This window comes from Megalopta genalis, chromosome 1 (assembly GCF_051020955.1).
Source record: "Megalopta genalis isolate 19385.01 chromosome 1, iyMegGena1_principal, whole genome shotgun sequence".
In the NCBI taxonomy this organism is placed as follows: domain Eukaryota; kingdom Metazoa; phylum Arthropoda; class Insecta; order Hymenoptera; family Halictidae; genus Megalopta; species Megalopta genalis.
Window position 1 is genome coordinate 16,958,962 of NC_135013.1, and position 15,201 is coordinate 16,974,162.

Genomic DNA, 15,201 nt, shown 5'->3' on the forward strand with positions numbered 1-15,201 from the left:
AAGCGACATTCGACGTGTTAGATGTGACAGGCAAGCCGAGGTTGTACCGCTAACTTAAAGAACGAGGATATTCTTCGTGAAGTATCTGGCCACGGATTGGGAAAGACAGAGGTGCTTTTTGGTGAGAGGATCTTGATTGACGACGCGACGCCCACTCCAGAACCAACGAGGTACATATAGGGTATCCCAAAATTATGGTACTTCCGGGAAATTACACATTTCTGAGGTCATTCGAAGCAACTTTTTCCTTTACAAAATTGTTCTCTGACGCATCGTTAACGAGTTATTAACAAAAAACACTGACCAATGAGAGGCGAGCTCGGTTGGCGCGAGGCGACCGAGCCAATAAGCGGACGAAGCCCGGATCCGCTCATTGGCTCGGCCGTCTAGCGCCAGTTGAGTGCTCGCCCCTCATTGGAGACAGTTTTTCGTTAATAACTGGTAAACGAAGCCGCGGATTTCATTCGTGCTAAGGAAAAAGTTACTTCGAATGACCTCAGGGACACTTCACTTCCTGGAAGTAATATAATTTTGAGATTATTAACCCTTAGCGCTCCGTTGGCTCCGCTACGGAGACATCCGTCATTTGTTCCGTAAATCCGAAGGCTCTGCTGCGAAGCCCAATGTTTTTAGCACGATTACACTGAAGATGTTATGGTTTTGTCGATGTTAGCAACTGTTATTTGTAGTGAAAACGTGAATTTTTTGCCCATTTTTATACCTAGCAACATAAAATGAATAAAATCAAACGCTTTCGCAAGGACGTGTAATCTTTTCCGCTCAAAATAAGACTTCCTTTATCTCAGGCGCTTTGCTCCAAAAATGAGCCGGAGTTGCCGGTAGTGATATTTTTCAGAAAAACGCTGTTCAACTTTATTTTAGAACGTCCGAAGGATATTTACTAATTTTTAATTTAATTTAATTATTAATCGAGCCGATTCCAGTAAAGATTAACAATAAAAAAATTCCGGCAGACTCACGCAAAAGATATTTTTGTTTCAATAATTCCGTATCCAAACAGAATTCAACGGACGATTCGCGATGCTAATTTTATAATAAATCGCGTCAAAGAACACGAGGGATATATTTATTTAAGAATCGCGAAGAATATCATTAACAGTAAATTTACTCATTTCGATGAGGATGCATTTGCTGCTTGGAAATTTCGTTCACAATTCACGATGTCGATGCACCGACCTCGCACAATGTTAAGTAGACACCATTACGATTAAAACATTTTTTGCCCATTTTTATACTTGGCAACATAAAAGGAATAAAATCAAAAGCTTTCGCAAGGACGTGTAATCTTTTCATCTGAAAATAAGACTTCCTTTATCTCAGGCGCTTTGCTCCAAAAATGTGCCGGAGTTGCTGGTAGGTAGTACTCGAGAAACGCGTGGAGCGCTAAGGGTTATTTGAAGAATACAGTAATGTCTCTCTCTAATTGACGCTCAGATTGCCCACAAAAATGGACAATTTGGGAAGAGTAGATACGATTAATTTGAGTCTTGCGCCTTGTTTTTACAATTACCGATTCTCAACAACTATAAAAACGAGGCGCAAGACTCGAATAATCGTATCTCCTCTTCCCAGATTGTCCATTATTGTGCACAATCTTGCGGTTTATATTTATTGTTATAAATTGTCCGTAATTACAAAAGCGAGACGCAAGACTCGAATAAGCGTATCTCCTCTTCCCAAATTGTCCAATTTTCTGCACAATCTGAGCGTCAGTTAGGGAGACATTACTGTACCTTGTATATCTTCAATTTCCTTACTAATTTCTAACATATCTTTCAACCGGAGCACGGATTGGAGGTCGGAGATATTTCGAGTTTCGTGGCAGAGTTGATTTTTGCGTCTCAAGGTCGATAGTTACTCCTCTCGAGCGAAACGACAGAAGGAAGACGGAGTTTCCGGTGGCACAGGGTTCCGAGGACCGTCCGGCTTGGGAAGAACGCGGCGACGACGTAATTTTCATCGAGGATCCTAGGACGACGGGACATCCTTCCTGGTTCACGGTAAACGAACTTCCCGGTAGTTTGCTTGGCACCAAGCGCCAACCTCGGAACCGGATTACCTGTTTCGCGGTTCGTCGTTAAAAGTTAACGGAGACAGTTGCGGCCGGCTGGTCCTCCGCGTCCAACCAGAGCACGGTGTTCTTGCTTGCCACTGGCTTTTGAAACTCTTTGATTTTTACCTGCTGGAAAGTTTTAGCAAATTCTAAGAGAAATGCGGTTGACGTTACAAGTTCTACCATCCGAGAGGTACCAACGCCAAACCTAGTAAATACTACGACTTTCTGATGTGTGTAATTTTATAAAAATGACAGAATTCAATTTATTTAGATCTCTTGTCATTTTGTTCATAGTGTACGCTAGAATTGAGAAATTTGTTCGATCATTTTCTATGATAGAATTTTTACAATTTTAACATGTTGAAAACGTCGCCAATTTGACCTGCACTGTATTAGCATTAATACAGAGTTAATATTAAGGATTAGTATTAACATCCATCGAATGCCACGGTAATGCCAGTAAAAATACCGAAATATATACCGGTATAATACCGGTATGTGCCGCAGGTGTGGTTACAGTAATCGATCGTACCGTAACAGCGCGACTGATGATCGCGGCGCCTCCGCGGTTTATCTTTTATTTTACTGGTACGGGTCCCTGAATATAGGTAGAAATATACCGATATTCTGATATATCGGTATGACGTCATACCGATATTTCGGTTTCTGTAAAATTTATGAAGGTATGAATATCGCTATTTCGTATACTATACCGCATTATTATTATTATTATTATTATTATTATTATTATTATTATTATTATTATTATTATTATTATCATTATTATTATTACACATATAGGAAAGTAGCGTTTATCATATCCATTTTTCAATTGTACATGCACATTTATACAGTGGTTTCGTTATAAACTTAATGTCTTGCAGATGCTTTTTTGTACAAATTTTTCGATTTCATTAAGTGTTCGCTCATTGGTTGTTTGACGTACTTTTCATGAAATCTTATACTACCCTTTTAAAAAAAAAAGAAGTGTAATTATGAACATCAGCTATACAGGGTGTCCCAAAATTATGCTATTTCCGGAAAATGTGGGGTTCCTGAAATGATTTGAAGTAGCTTTCTCCTTTACAAAAATATTCTCCGAGGAATCGTTAACGAGTTATTAACGAAAAACACTGACCAATTATAATAAGTTCGTAGCGTTTTTATCAAAGATAATTTTCTTTATTGTTTTCGTTAAGCTCGTGAAGCAACCAGGCTCCCAATTTTTCGGCAAATCCCATTGAGACACTCTTCGTCGAATTCAGAAGGTCTTCAGCTGCGGGGCGTGTCGTCGACGCCAAAATCACCATTTTTGAACTTCGCAAACCATTTCCGTGCTGTAGACTCGCCTATGACATCTTCTTTGTATACGTTGCAAATGTCCTGGGCTGCTTCTGCAGCTTTTTGGCCTCGATGAAAAGCGAAGAAGAGAAGCTGTCGAAAATGTTGCTTTTTACCTCCTGGATATTCCATTTCTAAGCCTCAAAAGCAATAAAAAATTAAATTACTCAAAAAGACGATTAGCGAAGAAAAGAAGAAAAGCAAAGAAGAGAAGAATTGTCGAAAATGTTGCTTTTTACCTCCTGGATATTCCATTTCTAAGTCTCGAAAGTAATAAAAAATTAAATTACTCAAAAAGACGACTAGCGAAGAAAAGAAGAAAAGCGAAGAAGAGAAGAATCGTCGAAAATGTTGCTTTTTACCTCCTGGATATCCCATTTCTAAGCCTCGAAAGTAATAAAAAATTAAATTACTCAAAAAGACGACTAGCGAAGAAAAGAAGAAAAGCGAAGAAGAGAAGAATTGTCGAAAATGTTGCTTTTTACCTCCTGGATATTCCATTTCTAAGCCTCAAAAGTAATAAAAAATTAAATTACTCAAAAAGACGATTAGCGAAGAAAAGAAGAAAAGCGAAGAAGAGAAGAATTGTCGAAAATGTTGCTTTTTACCTCCTGGATATTCCATTTCTAAGCCTCAAAAGTAATAAAAAAATTAAATTACTCAAAAAGACGATTAGCACAGTTTAGTAGAGTAGAAAGAACTCTATCGAATGAATATCATACACTTTGTCAAACAGCAAAGAATCGTTGTAAAACAAAAGAAAATATAAAAACGCTACGAACTTATTCCCCAACCCAGTATAATAACGAGCTGCAGGGTTCGAATAATCGTATCTCCTCTTCCCAAATTGTTCATTTTTGTGGACAATCTGAGCGTCAGTTAGAGTATTGCTAATCCTACTCGCGGCAACGAGAACTCTGATAAAACGAGATTGCTTTCGCAGGTGTCGAGAGATCCGTAAACCATACACTTTGTCAAACAGCAAAAAATCGTTGTAAAACAAAAGAAAATATAAAAAAGCTACTAACTCATTCCCCACCCTAATAGAAATAGTAGAAATAGTTAGTGTCGCCGACCAATTTATCAAGAAGTTTTCGACCGCGAGCTACAGACATTCGAAAATCGTGGGAACATCTCCGGTAAATAATGCGTGAACTGTTCGTGTACCGGACAGGCCACTTATTACACCGCGGTCGGGAGTAAACGTTTCGCGCGCTAGATTGAATTCAGAGTGAAATTTGTAACCCTTAACGCCATTTGTCCGCTCGCTCGGCGCGACACCCGGACAAAGAAGATAATTATACAAGTCTTCGCCGCGATGGGTGTAGGAATTCCAGGCGCCCTCGCGCGGTTCAACGGAAAGGTCCACGGGGTGGTGATCTTTCCGGTCGTTGCAACCTCATTCCACGCGTTAGCAGCGTTCGCTGGTTGAACCTCGGCGCGCGAGAGATACGCGTTGACAGACAGCGAAGACACTAATTTGCGCCCGGATCCCGCGGAAACGTCTGTCGCAGGGCCGCGTCACGCCGGATGAGCGTAGCCGGCAAGTTTCTTCGCCGACACGGGAGTTAAGTGGTTCCTAATTCTGTCGCGGCGGTGTTCAGCGAAAAGTTTTATCGGTTCGCCGTCGGGAAGCCCCGGCCCCGCGTTTTCGGTATCAGGGAAAGTTGTCGGTATTGTTGCAGGACCGTGGCCGGACTCCGCTGCGTCCGCTCTTTCGCTCCGTTCGACCTTGTTTCCGCCTCTTCCGCGAGCGAGTACGGCCTCGAGCCCTCCTCCCTGCCCGCGCCCCTCGCGGTTCCCACGGCTCCACGGGAAGGGTGGAGGCATCGATAAGGGGAACAACGGCTAAATCAAATTGTTTCCTTTCTAGCCGGGGTAACGGACACCGTCTTCGATATCGACAGACGCCGCCGAGGACCACGCGGCCCCGGCTCTGCAACGCGGAAAAGCGTAAACCGCGATTCCTGTGTGTCCTACGAACTGACTATGCGCGCTTTCGAAAATCCGCGTTGCGGCGTACGGTTTCCCCGGAAAAGCACGCGCAGCATCGTCCGCGCCAGCTTGGACCGGAAAAATCGCAGCCGCCTCGTGGAAATGTCGGGAGCTCGTTAGGTCCGGAGAATATTAAAAAGTGATATCAAGTTTGGAGAACGTTGGTACCAACGCGAATTTCTGCGGAAAAATTCCGAGAATTTCGGTGCTATCAGTCTTACGGTATGCGAGAGACTACCTTACTTTTCTCTCGAGCACGCGTTTCATGCAGTTCCGCTAAATAGCATATTCGCATTCCAATGTGTCGAGTCTGTTCTTCAAACTGCGAGCTATCGCGTGAACCGAGGAGGTCGACTTTACCTAGCTGCAAAACCGACGAAAACTTCGAGCAAGCGGTTGGAAACGCCGAAGAGACTGCGATAGGAAAGAGAACGGCTGTGCCGCGACAGCGTGCGATCACTGTTTCGCTAATTAACCAGTTAGCTGTGTTTGACGAGTATACTTGGCTTGGAGAGGTGGCAGTATTTTGACGAGTACACTCGTCGTGCGTAAACAGTAGTTATTAAGTAATTATTATAATATAATATAATATAATATAATATAATATAATATAATATAATATAATATAATATAATATAATATAATATAATATAATATAATATAATATAATATAATATAATATAATATAATATAATATAATATAATATAATATAATATAATATAATATAATATAATATAATATAATATAATATAATATAATATAATATAATATAATATAATATAATATAATATAATATAATATAATATAACATAATATAATATAATATGATATAACATAATATAATATAATATAATATAATATAATATAATATAATCGTAATGTAATCGCAATGTAATCGCAATGTAATCGCAATGTAATCGCAATGTAATCGCAATGTAAACGCAATGTAAACGCAATGTAATCGCAATATAATCGCAATGTAATCGCAATGTAATCGCAATGTAATCGTAATGTAATCGTAATGTAATCGCAATGTAATCGCAATGTAATTGTAATATAGATGTAATCGCAATGTAATTGTAATATAGATGTAATCGCAATGTAATTGTAATATAGATGTAATCGCAATGTAATCGCAATGTAATATAGATGTAATATAGATGTAAGATAGATGTAATATAGATGTAATATAATTGTAATATAGATGTAATATAGATGTAATGTAGATGTAATATAGATGTAATATAGATGTAATATAGATGTAATATAAATATAATATAAATATAATATAAATATAATATAAATGTAATATAAATGTAATATAAATACAATATAATATAATATAATAAAATATAAAATTGTTAATTTTATAAAATAAAACCGTCTCTTTGATCCAATATCTTCGACTTACTCTGTGTTCGACGAGTATATTTGTCATCGCTTGATTCTCGCGATACCTATAGATCCACGCTCTGAGAAGGAGGCGCCACAGCGAACTGTTAATACTCCGGGGAACCGGCGTCGGGTTGAAATGTTGTCTGTTGTCGTCGGCGTGGGTTGCCCGAGCAACGTTCTTCGACAACGCCTTACGAAACGGGAAAGGGTCCTGGATGCCCGGGACTGATTTTCGCGTTAAGTCCGTCCCGGGCAGGAGGTTTTCTTTTATTCATAGCGGCGGCGACGACAGCGGCGGCGACGGTGTGGAACCGATTCCGAGGGCTCGTTTTAAATCTATCGATCCGAATCAAGCGCGACCCAACGATTCGTCGCCCCTCGGCCGTTCGTTACGACGCCGCCGTGGGACAGCGTTTTGTTGCGCGTCGCCGACGACAACGGCGACGGATAGTTGCATAAAGGCGAGCCGCGTGTCGATGCGCTTCGGCAAAATCATGTTCATAATTCAATACGGTCCCGTTAACGACGTGCACAGGGAACGTTATTCCGACTGATGCGATGCGAGCCGCCGTTCCCGGACGATGCTGCCGTTCTATCCAGCCTTCGACGAATAGGACCGCGTCACCAGTCCGTCGGAACGCCGACCTATTCTACTTACTCTCGCCGGCTCGAACACGACAGCCGCTCGACGTTTCTTTTCACGGGAAAACGCGTTGTGCGCCGCATGCATGCGGTCTCTACTTTCAGTTTTACTCGCGACGCTTTACAGTTTTTGTCCCTATTGCGATCTGCGTCGACGCCCACGCAAACGCGGCGCGGCTTTTCCGTTTTGCGGAAGAGCATCCTTTTAACGTTGAATCTACCGTGTGACGGTCAGCACACGATCGATTGTTCACTTTTCATTTGTATTGTTGAACTTGTAAGGACTCTTTCGATGGAAATAATTTCATACATTCCAAATGAATTTAATCATTCTTCTGAAGAAACGCATGCCATTTTTAGTGCTCGATAGCGTATTTGGCGTATTTATATTCAGAAGAGTCAAAACATTGTATTTTCTTTTATTATATATTTATTATTATTATTATTATTATTATTATTATATATATTAATATTTTAATAATTATTATATTATATTATATTATAATTATTAATATAATAATAATAATAATTATTAATATAATAATAATAATAATAATAATAATTATTATTATAATATTAATAATTATTAATATAATAATAATAATAATTATTATTATTATAATATTAATAATTATTAATATAATAATAATAATAATTATTATTATTATATTAATAATTATTATTATAATATTATTATTATTATATTAATAATTATTATTATAATATTATTATTATTATTAGTATTATATATTATATTTATGCACATAAAAATAGAAAGGAAAAATATACATGAACAATCGAAATTGCGTGCGGTGTAATAGATTTTTTATTCGATTGCTCGAGTTCGAGGAGAAGACTGGTGAAAAGGTGCTCGGAAATAGCCTTGTTTACATTAAAAGCACTACGGTTAAAAACAGAATATCGTGTACAAGAAGTTTTATGGGAAGTTAGGCGAAGTAATTCCAGAGATCTTAGGTTTTTAGCCGAACTAAATCGCTTCGTTGAAAGCGTTCTACCAAAGCGATACGCTTCAACTTATTGCAATATCGAAGCTATGAACGTTTAATGTCCGCTGCTTTCTCGCATTGCGCGAATGAATTATTGCTGGCGTTATCTCGAGTGACGTGCGACACTTTTGTCGGGTGTCTGGTTGGACGGTCGAACCCCGTTAACCGACGCAACATTTGCACAGGTGGCTATTCCCATTTGGTATACGACGGGCGTTCAGCGTCGGTCGGCTATAGCCAGCTTCGGTAAGAAAGGGTTAAAAGCTGGGTAGGTCGACTCGCAGCGTGCTAACGCGAACGAATTCGCACGCGTTCGAATTCGAAAAGCCGAACAGCGAAACTCCATCGAGCGTAGACCGCGAGCTCGGGGGGGAATCGGTGGAATTTTCAAGGGGATGCGTTTCAAGGGTGCGCCGTTCTATTTATAACTAAATAACGTTGATCGGTTCAGCAAACGCGAATTTTCGGATCGATTCGAACCGAACGTCGTCGTCGAATCGTTGCCATCGACGCTTTCATTAGCAAAAACATACGTTATTGTGAAAGAAGTACCCGGAATTTCTAAATGAAATACAAAATAGATTTTCGTTCGTTAAAATTTAGATTGTCAACCTGCAAAACAGGTTAAATTCCAGGCAATATGCGCGCGTCAACGCTTTCCACAGTCTGTAAAGTATTTTTCAAAGACTAAAAAAGGTAGAGACTTTTTAAAAGGTACAGTTTTTGACCAAAAATTCGCGTACCAAGATTGACGCGGCTTAGTGCAATGTAAATTCGTACAATAATTATCATTGTACGAATCGGGCCGTTTTCGATGCATATTTCCTACTCATAAACTCATGTTTCGTCATCAGTTACGACGCATTACATAAACGTAGAGTGAACAACAAGAATTCGGACAAATCTTCTGCTCGACAGTTCTTTTCCATTTTAACCTTTTAGGTACTGCTGAATTCTGCGCGAGGCTATTTCTCTGGACGGCAGAATCTGATGTGTACTGTACAGAGTCTGATACTGTATATATAGGGGGTGTCCCAAAATTGTCTCACAATCCGAAAGTGGCGGGTTCCTCGGGCCATTTGAAGCAACTTTTTCCTTTACAAAAATGTTCTCCGAGGCACCGTTAACGAGTTATTAACGAAAAACAGTGACCAATGAGAGGCGAGCACAGCTGGCGCGAGGCGATCGAGTCAATGAGCGGAACTGGGCTTCGCGCGCTGGTTGGCTGGGCCGCTTCGCGTCAGCCGTACTCGATTCTTATTGGTCACTGTTTTTCGTTAATAACTCGTTAACGGCGCCTCGGAGAAAATTTTTGTAAAGGAAGAAGTTGCTTCAAATGATCCGAGGAACCCGCCATTTCCCGCTTGTACAATAATTTTGGGTCACCCTCTATACCGTAGAGCCTGATCGACTTTAATTATTTCATTGACGGTAAGCTCATTGAAATTTGCTATTCGCATATACATTAAGCTACTTCTGTTATATAATATATATATGTGAATAACAAATTTCGATGAGCCCAGCATCGACAAAATAATTAAAGCCGATCAGGCTCAACGGTATATTTCAGAAAGATCTAAGCGTTGAGAGAATGTGTGTGGGCCCATTTATACAATGAAGAATTCACGAGCGTCCGTATCGCCTCGATGTGTTGTTCGAACACCTATTAACGAAGGCGGGACGTCTGGAAAATTTGCCCGACGGTTCGCAACGACGAAAAACGAAGGTCGCGAGAACGGAGCCGTTGACTCGCGAGGCAAAAAAGGTGGGTTCGTCTAGCGACACCTTCGGCTCGATGCGATGATCGAGGGTCACGGGCAGCGGGGGAGGATGAACTCGCGTGCTCTGCCGTGCCGTGGCAGAGCCGCGACCCAAGAACATAATGCTATTATATTTGCGAAGCGAGAGTTATGATCCGTCGCGGAGAGAGCCGCCGCGCCGCGCCGGGCGGCCAGCTTTCCGCTTGCGCGCGGGTAAATACAAAGGGACACGGGGCGAGAGATTTCTTCGTTAATTTATCGACCTGGCCGTTGGCGAGTCGCGCAAACTGGTCGCACATCGCCTCCACACACGACCGGGGAAATATTAAAACGGCGGTGTTCTGCTAACGGAATCTACGATCTCCGCGGATCCGATCGATCCGGCCGTACAAAAGTTTCGAGAAGGCCTGCTTTTCCCTGAAAAAAAAAAACACGAGCGTATCTCTGAATGGAGGTAGGGTGCTTTGAAAACATCCCTCGTGCTTCGAGAGAAGCCAAGGTATATCAACGGTCATAATTAGCCCGCGCGCGCTTCTGTTTTGCTCCTTTTTCTTTCAATTCAAGATCCGCAGTCTGGTCACAATAGCCGCGCACCCTCCTCCATCCGGTACATAATATGCGGATGATTTAAAAAGTTTTCATAGCATTAATGATCCTAATGGCTCTACTTTAGTATAACGTAATTCACCCAGATTGTACACTGGCGCTGCTAATATGTGCTGTTCATGAATTATGTTAAATGCTTCATGGTTACTTTAGTTGAGAAAAGAAAGAACTGACACCTGTGCAGCTGCAAAGCGCTTCGACCCATATTCAGATCTGCGAAATAACTATCGCAATGTTGATGCTTTAATATTATTATACAGGGTGTTTCATAATTATATTAACACACGGAAAAGGGTGATTCCTGAGGTCATTTGAAATAACTTTTTCCTTAGCGAAAAAGTCCTCCGCGGCTTCGTTTACGAGTTATTAACGAAAAACACTGACCAATAAGAGGCGAGCTCGGCTGGCGCGCGGCGGCCCAGCCGACGAGTGCACGGTGCCCAGTTCCGCTGATTGGCTCGACCGCCTGGCGCTAGGCGAGCTCGCCTCTCATTGGCCAGTGTTTTTCGTTAATAACTCGTAAACAAAGCTGCGGATTGCATTTTCGCTAAGGAGAAAGTTACTTCAAGTAACCTCAGGAATCACCTCTTTGCAAATGTCAGTTCCAAATGTAATTACGGAACACCCTGTATCGTGTTATGGTTAGCCCAATAACTGAATGAGGGTCCGTCATTTGGTCTCCATAATTTATCACCTTAAATTTCCACTCAGCAAATGGCGAAACACGGATCTTTGTTGTCTGGCACGATAACACTGCTATGCAATACTATGTATAGTAATTTCTCTCGTATTACTCCTCAGCACGGAAACGAAAATGGACAACTTGGGAAAAGGAGATACAATTATTGTTGCCGATAATCGGTAACTATACAAGCGAGCCGCCTCGCTCGAATAATCGCATCTACGCTTCCCAAGTTGTCCATTTTCGTTTCCAGGCTAAGAGACAATTACTGTATCATGATTATGGCATGAAATTGGTCTAACTTCTCTGAAATTTGCAAGATGTGTTCGTGATGTTCACGTCGGTTTTAATGCACCTCTGAAGAATCTCTTGTTCAATATTCTTTTTTATACCGTATGTTAACACTTTACGATGTTTTTTCTCTGCCTTTCTCGGTTCCCGGGCATTTTGCAGTTTTGTTAAATCAACGCTATTTTTGATAAAATTTTATAAAGTCATTTATTCACATCTCTAGTATCAACAAAATATGAACGAAGAATTAATGAAGTATTAATAAAAATTCAAGCGAAAAAGGAAATGAAAATAGAAAAACTTAAATTTACGTAACCGGTTCGTTAAGTGTTAATTATGCTATTTCTGAGCACCCCTCTATAATCTCTTTTCCAATTGGGACAGTTGTATGCATAAATGAAAGACATACCCCACGGTACACACTAATTAATTTACGTGATTAATTTAATGTTCATACCGTTCCATTTGCTCCGCATTATGTTACTATAATATGTTACCGTATCCCCTAAACCCATAAATAATAAATAACGATAAAGACAATAATAATAAGCGAGTAATACGAGTAAGATGAAACACTGGATGTCTCCAACCACTGTTTGTCTCTTCTCCGCTCTAAAAATCCATTGCGTAACAAATTGATCGTGTTCGTTATCCGCAAACAAACAGATCGGTTTCTCGTTCGCCGTTATATTTCCCTCGTTATTCGAAAGAACTCCGGCTTAGAGGCGTGCCGACAGAGGAGGTACGCTTGCTTTGACGGTGCTCTGAAAAAAGCCGGAGACACGCGTACCCGTTTATGCGGACGTCTCGGCGAGAGGAACACCGCGGGAAGAAAAATGAGCGCGCGTTTATTACAGGGGCGGAAACGGCTCGACGCGTATAAGAGTAAACCCGGAAAAATGTAGCGGTTGCGGGCGGCTATCATCGGTGTAACAAACTGCGAACGACCAAAGCGACTCTCGAGAGAGGAGAGGAGAGCGAGAGGGGAGCGAGAGCGAGCGAAGACGAGCGCGAAAGTGGAACGCGGGACCGTGAAAAGAGACGGACGGACGTGATGGTGGATAGAGTGGTCCGAACAAGGGACGCCAGACAATTACGGGAACGGTGAAAAAAAAGCACAAACGCCGAGAGACCGACCTGACCCGATCTCGGACTCAAAGGTAGTGGCCGTTGTCTTCGAGACAACGGGACTGGAAACAATTTACACTGACTCCGGAAAGTCACCGTACACGAAAATTCCGATTCCCGACAAATTCTGGATATCCAGACTGCTATAATTTCGCCAACGAGTCGTACGATAATTAGCCTATGACTCGTTCGAAGCTTCTGCTTTTGCTGTGCCTAATTCGGAATTATTTGTTTAGATGTAAAAATGAATTTACGTACATTTGGTGTACGACATTTATGATCTGCGAAATGCGAGAAGGTTGGACCTGTGTTCAGTGTTACATATCTTCTCGTTCTATTGTATAAAATTGCTTGAATTTTATTACGGAATTATTGAGGCACTTTGACTTCGCGGTCGAAATATTAACGAAATAATCAGAACAGTAATGTCTCTCTGATTGACACTCAGATTGTTCACAGCAATGGACAATTTGGGAAGAGGAGATGCGATTATTCGAACCTTGCGACTCGTTTTTATAGTTGTTGTTGTTATATATATATATATATATATATTTATATTTATTAATACCATTGATATTTTATGGTCATCGATCGTCAACAACTTTAAAAACGAGTCGCAAGGTTCGAATAATCGTATCTCCTCTTCCCAAATTGTATTTATATATATTTATATATATAAATTATATATAATTTATATATATATAAATGGTATCAATATCATATCTTCTCTTCCAAAATTGTCCATTTTTGTGGACAACCTGAGCGTCAGTAAGGGAGACATTACTGTAAAATCGTTGAAACGAAGGGTAAACTTTTGGATATTGACGTTTTGTTTTTATAGTCACGAATTGTCAACGATTATAAAAAGCGAGCTGCAAGGCTCGAATAATCGTGTTTCCTCTTCCCAAATTGTCCATTTTTGTGGACAATCTGAGCGTCAGTATGGGAGACATTACTGAACTTCGCCTTAGAAACCATTTTCTTCTTGTTCTTCCAGTGCGTAGAATTACCTTTGTAAATGCTATATGTAAAAAAATGCTAACCGTTATTTAGACTCCCTAAATTTTTTTTTTACAACAGATTTTTCGACTTTAAACGCTCTGCCACGAATGCCATACGACAAACATAACTTTTTTTTGATATTCGAGCATCTCCTTATTAGTTATTGTTTGTTATTGTTATTATTATTGTTAGTTATTGTTATTATTATTGTTATTATTATTGTTATTATTATTGTTATTATTATAGTTATTATTATTGTTATTATTATTGTTATTATTATTATTATTGTTATTATTAGTTATTGTTTAACCATCAACTGCAAACCTATTGTTACTCTTATTGTTATAGCTATTCATTGTCCTTGCAACAAAGAAATTCGTAACCGTGAAATAAACAATAATCACAGCGATAAAAATCCTTTCCCGCGAGAAACGATCCTGCAATCTCTACAAGAATCAGCAAACGGCTCGGTGCTTTCCTAGTAAATCTTATCTATTATAGAAACCGAAGTGGTTGGTGTTCTACGTTAATCCAACCCCTTGGCGCGGCGATCCCCGGCACCGCGAAGAGGGTAGTTCAAATTGGGGTAGCCATAAAAGATCCCGGCACGGTCATCTCGCCGAAAGAACGAAGAAGACCGAGCGCAGCGGCGCGGCACGAGGTCCGCCAACGTGATTCTTTGTAGAGAGAAAACCGTCGAAGGATGTCGCGAATGTGACACATGGTCTGCATGGTGGCGAGGTGTCCCGTTAACGAGCCGCGCTGGCCGCCGACGGGCGCGTCAAACTGCCCTTGAGCGATCGGAATCAATTCGCTTTTGAAATTTCAAGGTTCGGCCGGGAGAGAGAAGTCGACGCGGCGGATATCGCGGCGGAGCAGAGAGCGCGGAGCGGTGCGGAGGCCCGATAGATAGGAAAGCGGGTTCGTATCTGGGGTAGGAGGGATGGAAGCGCAGAACGGGCCGCTGGTAGAACAGGGGACGCAGGGGGGAGGGAAGGGGGGGCGGGAGGGAAAGGAGAGACCGATAGCCGGAGAAACGGAAAGGGTGGCTGCTAGGGCGAGATGGAGCAAAACGGAGCAAGAGGGCGCAAGAGGGAGCAAGAGGAGGTCGCGGGATGGAGCAAGAGGGTGCAAGAGGGTGCAAGAGAGAGCGAGAGAGGGCGAGGGAGGAAAGAAAGAGGAACGATCGAGAATTCTCCGGCCGGAGGTGGTTCGCGCTTGCGCGTGTCACCAGCAACGCACTGGCACGTAATGCCTTCGGTGAGCCAGTCTGA